Raw genomic sequence first — 7,127 nt, 5'->3', positions numbered from 1 at the left:
GCTGGGAAATACAGTCTTTTAGCTGGTGGCAAAGGGCAAATGGAGTTCTGTTCATTTGATATAGAAAGTCAGAATGGATATTTGGTTGGTAATGAGTAGGCTCTACCATATCTTGGGGATGTTGCCCAGAAACCAAGATGGGCAGTTTGGCTAGGATCACTTGGATATCTTGAAAGATTTTAAAATGTCTTAGGCCTTTCTATGAAATTATAAAAACAAATAATAACATTGCAAAAAAGCTGCAAGTTACTTCCTTAACCCACAGGTCAACCTCATGTACTTCCTGATCTCAGAGCTCCATTCTGGACCAAATCCAAGACTCTCCTCTTATCAAGGAGGGAAGAGTAGAAATCACATCACTGATCATTTGATTTAAGATGCTCAAAGTGGAATTAGCAGGACCAGAAGTATGACAACGTTCACGGTAGAATGCAAATTTGAAGTCTTAACCGGTTGTAATCGCTGGTGCCGTTTGTTACCCCTGCACTTTTACATAACTGACTCTAGAGTGAGAAAACAGTTTACCTTTTGCAATTTCAAGACTCTAGGTATATATATCATGAACTAGCCCAGCAGAATATGGGCTCCTCAACTGCAGGAACAGTATATCCATCATGTTTGTATCCCTGCATCTAGCAGAGGGCCCAGCACTTAGCAGATCAATATTTGTTGGATGAAACTGTTTTCCAGAAATGTTATTAGCCATTTGTGTTTCTACTTTAAATGTTGTGCATTTACTTTTTTAATCAATTTGAAATTTATTTGGGGGAATAACACTGAGAATCTAACTTGCTTTTCCCCTAAATGTCCAATTTTCTCAATACCAATTAGTGAATGATGCTTCCATAATCCATTGATTTCTGACATTTCCTTTTAATTCTAAGTCACTGTTTATAAGATGGTATATTTCAGGGCTAGCTATTATACTGATGTGTCATTAATTAACTGCTTAGTTATTCCTTTTAAAAGTCACAATTACTCCTCGGCTCAAAACCTGCAAAGGGTCCTCGTTCAGTAAAACCAAAAGGAACAGTATCCAGAACATTATAAAACTAAAATAAATCAATAAGGAAAAAAAAAAGAAACAACCAAAACCAGTAATTTCACAGAAAGAAGAATATGAACATCAAAAAGTGATGTTTAACCTCACTCATAATCAGGGATATTAAAACCAGTGTGAAATATTTCACATTCACCAAATTGGCAAAAATTAAAGTGAAGCAACTCCAAGCGTTGGTAAGACAAACAACAGGCTCCTTCATCCACCACTGGAGGGGATGTAAACTGGTATAACCATTTGAGAAATGGTCTAGCATTACCTAAATTGAACCGGCATATACACTACAGCTCAGCAACTCCACTGTATTATTCATAACAGGAAAAACTCCAAACAATCAAAAAGTCCATCGATGCGATGGATACACGAACTGTGGTATATTTATACAATGAAACTGCATCACTGAGGATGAATAAACTACAGCTAAATTCATCAACATGGATACATTTCAAAAATGTCAAAGACAGTTAGCAAAAAATACCCCCATGATTTTTTTATAAATTTCAAAAGCAATCAAAACCACAAATTATTTAAAATAGTAAAAGCTAAAGGAAGAGATTGGTGTAATATTTACAACTGCAGATCCAATCAGGGAGGGGTAGTGAGAGGACTTTGAGGAGCATTGGAATGTTGTTTCTTGGTTGGACAACTGTACATTTTCATATACTTTTGTATATGTGCTGTATTTCATAACAGAATTATTCTTGAATGGTATAGTAGGTTGAATATCAAATACTAATCCTTAGAGTTTATAAACGTTACCCTGGAAAAAGGGTCTTTGCAGTTGTGATTTAAGAATCTTGAGATTACTCTGGATTTATCCAGTGGGCCCTAAATGCCATCGTTAAGTGTCCTTATGAGAGGAAGAGGGAGATTTCACACAGACAAGCAAGAGAAGGCAATGTGAAGATGGAGACAGATGTGGGAGTGATGTGGCCACAAGTCAAGGAAGCTGGCAACCACCAGAAGATGCAAGAGGCAAGGAGTGGATTCTTCCCCAGAGCCTCTAGAGGGCAGACACCTTTATTTCACAGATGAAAAAGATTTTGGACTTCTGCCCTCCAGAACCGTGAGAGAATAAATTTTTGTGCCAAGCCATCATGTTTGTAGTAATTTGTTATAGAAGCCTCAGGAAATGCATACAAATGGTGAAGAATGGGAGAGCTGCCTACGAAGGGTTGCTAAGGAGACCTAGTAAAATTCCAGACATTTATAGTAAGATCAATCTGCACAGCTGAATGGTTTTGCCCAGCAATATTCTGCAGTCTTAATGTAGGAACAGAGAAAGCTGAAAGAATGATCTGTGGTTGGGCTTCTGCTAGGCAAGGAAGTAGAGAATGCTGGCATGAGAGTGGAGTAGCTAGGTAGGGAAGAAAGTGAAACCAGAAAAGGTGGTCAGAAAGTAAGGAGACTGACCAGCAATCCTGATAAGATCAAAAAGAACAGATGCAATAGGAATCAGAATGAGGGAACTAGAAAGATATCTGGTTTGGTAAGAAAGATTTCAGAGGAGGGGCAATTAGGGTAAAGAGATCTAGTGTGTGGTTATGGAGCTAAGAGAATCAAGTGTAATGGAGTCAAGGAAAAGCAGAGCACCGCCCAGGCCCTTGAGAATGATACTGTGATTAAGGCCCTATTCATTCATCTGAGCTCTCTACCCCGGTCATATACCTCCCTTCTCAGTACTGATGATAGACCAACACATGCTGTAAAAAGACTTTAAGTTAATGTAAAATCCATTTCTCTAGTTCTTAAAACAATCTGGTAATGGTCAGAACAGACTTTACATTCCCCATGTGGGATAATGGCTTGAGACTCCTTTCTGTAAATTATTGACAAATCTAGTTTTTCAGCTCTGTCCAGAAGGTGCTTTTTGTCAGTAGGAAGCGATACTACTCAAACTTTAATATACATACAAAATCACTGGAGGAATTTGTTAAAGTGCAGATTCTGGTTCAGTAGATCTGAAGTGTGGCCTGAAATTCTGCATTTCTTCAAGCTCCAAATTGATGCTGATGGCTGCTAAACAGTGGACAAATCAGATTAAATATTTCCCTCTCTAAAAAGGAGATCCTTAAAAGCATGGCCCATTTGGAAGTGATCATCAAGGAAATGAAGCTTCAGCAGAACCAATGATGAATTTGTCATTTCAATCTCCTGGGGTTATGATGATGGCTAATGGGGTACTGTGAATACCCAAAGACTATCAGTGTGTGACAGGGAATCAAAGCTATCCCTTGGAAACACACGAGATAGTTCATATCCATTAGAATAAGTGAATTTAGCAAGGCTGCAGCATATAAGATCAATATACAAAAATAAATTATATTTCTATATAAAAATATTGATAATGGCATCAAAAATATTAACTACTTAGGGATAAATCTGACAAAACACGTACAGAACCTGTACACTGAAAACTACAAAACACTCCTGAGAGAAATTAAAGACCCATATAAATGGAGAGCTGTATTATGTGCATGAGTTGAAAGACTCAGTATTAAGATACCAATTCTTCCCACACTGATCTACAGAATCAACACAATTCCAATCAAAACCCCATGAGGCCTTTTTTGTAGAAACTGACAAGATGATTCTAAAATTCATATGGGGGCTTCCCTGGTGGCGCGGTGGTTAAGAATCCGCCTGCCAATGCAGGGGACACGGGTTCGAGCCCTGGTCCAGGAAGATCCCACATGCCGTGGAGCAACTAAGCCTGTGAGACACAACTACTGAACCCGTGTGCTGCAACTACTGAAGCCCATGCACCTAGAGCCCGTGCTCTGCAACAAGAGAAGCCACCACAATGAGAAGCCCTCACACCGCAACGAAGACCCAACACAGCCAAAAATAAATAAACAAATTTATTTATTAAAAAATAAATAAATAAATAAAATAAAATTCATATGGAAATGTAAAAGACCTCAAATAGCCAAAACAACTGGAAAAAGAAAAACAAAGTTGCAGGGCTAGGCCTACCTGATTTCAAGACTTATTATAAAAGCTACAATAATCAAGACTGTGGTATTGCATCAAGATATGGGTCAGTGGAACAGAATATAGTGCAAAATGACCCATACGTATATGAACAACTAATTATTTTACAAATGTACAAAGACAATTTGGTGGAGAAAGTATAGCTTTTCAACAAATGGTGCCAGTACCATCAGATACCCATAGGCCAAGAAAAAAAGGAACTTTGGTCAATATCTTGCATCACGTACAAAAATCAACTCAAAATGAACCATAGTCCAAAATGTAAAACCAAAAACAATAACACTAGTAGAGAAAAAAACAGAAGATATTTATGACCTTGGGTTATACAAAGATTTCACAGATACAACACCAAGAGCACAATCTACACATGATCAATTTGAATTCATCAATATTTAAAACTGCTCTTCGAATAAGAATGAAATGACAAGTCCAATAATGGATTTGTATCTGGACTGTATTCTTTTAAAGAACTCTCAAAGCTCAATAAAAAAACAAATAAAAGTAGGTAAAAGTTTTGAATAGGTACTTCACCAAAGATATACAAATGGCAAATAAGCACATTAACCATTACAGAAATGCAAATTAGAATCACAAAGATATACACACCTATTAGAATGACTAAAATGAAAAAGACTGACCATACCAAGTGTTGACGAAGATGTGAAGTAACTGAACGCTCATACTGCTGGTGGGAATTTAAAATGGTACAACACTTCGGCAGTTTCTTAAAAAGTTAAACATTTCAACCATATGATTCTGCTACCCCACCCACTCCTAGCTGTTTACCAAGAGAAGCATATGTTCATACAAAGACTTTTATATAAATGTTCGTAACAACTTTATTTGTATTAGCCCCAAACTGGAAACAGCCCAAATATCTACCAGCACGTGAAGGTATAAACCATATGTGGTATATCCACACAGTGGAATAACAGCTATAAAAAGAATGAGCTGTTGATATACACAATATGGATCTAAAATAATTATGCTTAGTGAAAGAAGTCCAACAAGAAGAATACATGTTGTATGAATCCATTTACATACAACTTTAGAAGATGCAAACTAACAGTAACAGAGATCTTTGGTTGCTGGGAAATATGTGGGATGGATGGGTGAGAGGGATTATCAAGGAGAATGAGAAAATATTGAAGGGTGATAGATAATAGGTTCATTACCTTGATGTGGTGACAGTTTCATATATACATGTATATTTAAATAAAATAATACACATATACATATTGGGTTGGCCAAAAAGTTCATTTCGGGTTTTTCTGCAAGGTTACAGGAAAACCCGAATGAACTTTTTGGCCAACCCAATACTTACTGAATTGTGTTCTTTAGATATGCGTTTACTGGATATCAATTATATCTGAATAAAACTGTTTTTAAAGCTCTAAAGAGCTAGGGACTTCCCTGATGGTCCAGTGGTTAAGACTCAGTGCTTCCACTGGAGGGGGGGGGGGGCATGGGTTCGATCCCTGGTCAGGGAATCAAGATTCTGCATGCCACATGGTGCAGCCAAAAAAAAAAAAAAATCTAAACAGCTATATTTTTCAAATTTGACTAGCAAGCAAGGCTTCACTTGTAATTATTATTCTTATACACGTAAAATCCAAATTGTAACAGTTAAGAAATAGACTCTGTATGACAATATTATAAAATATATTAGTATTATCTTAATCAGTTTAACTGATAAGTATTTTCCATCTATTTGTCTGTTCCACAACACTAGAATTGTTGATATTGATCAAATTTTACATATCACTAGAATGACCAATATACAATATGGTGTAAATTTGCAGTGTTGTGGTTAAGTTTACTACACTGAAACAAAATGGCAGCTATTATATTTTCAAGTAACTATATAGTTTTCATTTTTCATGGATTCCAATCACAAGTATAATGTAACTATAATTAGAGAAAGATAATAGGAGAAAAAAGACTTACTCTAACTTCCAAACACAATGAAGAAACAAAACGATCATTGTTTGCAGATGATATAATTATCCACAGAAAAAGTAGGAGAATCTACAAATTATTAAAATTACCAAGAGGTTTAGAAAGATTGCCTTGTAGAAAATCAACAGATAATAGAGAAATCCTGTACACCAGCAGTAAAAATTACAATTTAATTTAGAATATAACTTAAGTGTTACTATGTATAATAGTAACCAAGGCTACAAGACACAAATGTAAATCTAAGTCTTTATGCAGAAAATTATAACTTTATTGAAGGACATAAAAGACATAAATGGAGATATACTTTGCTCATAAGTACAAAGCCTTGGCATTATAAATATGACAATTCTCCCAAATTGATCTATAAATTCAATGCAATTCTTTTCAACTGAAACCCCAAAGGTTTTTAGGAACTTGACCAGCTGATCCTAAAATTTCTATGAAAGGGTATAGGGCTCATGACAGCCAAGACCACTGTCAATAACAATAATGATGGTGGCTCTGGCGCTTATCCTCTCAGATGGTAATTCCTTCCATAAAGTTACATAATTAAAGGGTGATAGAGCTGATATGATATTGGTATAGAACATAAAGAGCTACAAATAATATGGAAATGATAAATGAAAGAGGGAACAAAAAGAACTTTTTAAAAAAATTTTTTCTTTTTTAGGTAAGAAGTGGATTTATTTAGAGAGAAACACTTCACAGACAGAGTGTGGGCCATCTCAGAAGGTGAGAAAGGCCCAAAAGATGAACTTTTAAATACAGGGTACTATGAAAGCTGGGTATGAATATTAAAAATTAAAAAAATTAGATCCCTACCTCAAACTATATACAAAAATATACTCCCAATGGCTTAAAGACCTAAAAGTGAAAAACAAAACTAACATATTCAGAAGAAAACAGGGGTGGATATCTTTGTGATGGTGAGAAGAGGACTTCTTAAGACACAGAAAGCACAAACCATGAAGACAGTGAAATCAGTATTACGATAAACTTTTGTATGACAAAAATCACAAACTGAAAATACAAGCTATGGACAGGAAGAAGAGATCTGTAAAGGATTAGTATCCAGAATAAAGAGCACCTCACATCAATAGGAAAATGACAACCA

Source organism: Eschrichtius robustus, chromosome 8 (assembly GCF_028021215.1).
Source record: "Eschrichtius robustus isolate mEscRob2 chromosome 8, mEscRob2.pri, whole genome shotgun sequence".
NCBI classification, from domain to species: Eukaryota; Metazoa; Chordata; class Mammalia; order Artiodactyla; family Eschrichtiidae; genus Eschrichtius; species Eschrichtius robustus.
The sequence above is the reverse complement of the archived record's forward strand: the minus strand, read 5'-3'. Positions refer to the sequence as shown.